This window comes from Triticum aestivum, chromosome 2B (assembly GCF_018294505.1).
Source record: "Triticum aestivum cultivar Chinese Spring chromosome 2B, IWGSC CS RefSeq v2.1, whole genome shotgun sequence".
In the NCBI taxonomy this organism is placed as follows: Eukaryota; Viridiplantae; Streptophyta; class Magnoliopsida; order Poales; family Poaceae; genus Triticum; species Triticum aestivum.
In genome coordinates this window covers 281518421-281518848 of record NC_057798.1, presented here as the reverse complement: position 1 = coordinate 281518848, position 428 = coordinate 281518421, and positions in this window count along the sequence as shown.

Sequence of the window (428 nt, the reverse complement as noted above, 5' to 3'; positions counted from 1 at the left end):
TGAGGAGATCAACTCGCTTCTCCCCACCAAGGATTGGTGCCACACACAAGTCCTCTCAACTCGGTGGTGCCTTCTATGGCGCACCGCGCCCCTCAATCTCGACTATCGTCAGTATAACGCCCTCGATGCGGCTATATCTCCCACGTGTCGAAGCACGACTTAGAGGCATAACCGCATTGAAAGCGATGTCGCAAGTGAGGTAATCTTCACACCACCCATGTAATACATAAGGGAAAGAGATACATAGTTGGCTTACAATCGCCACTTCACACAATTACATAAATAAAGCATTACATCATCCAGATACAATCAAGGTCCGACTACGGAACCAAAATAAAAGAAGAACCCCAAATGCGACAAAGGTCCCCGATCGACCCCAACTGGGCTCCACTACTGATCAACTAGAACGAAACAACACAAAGGGCAAG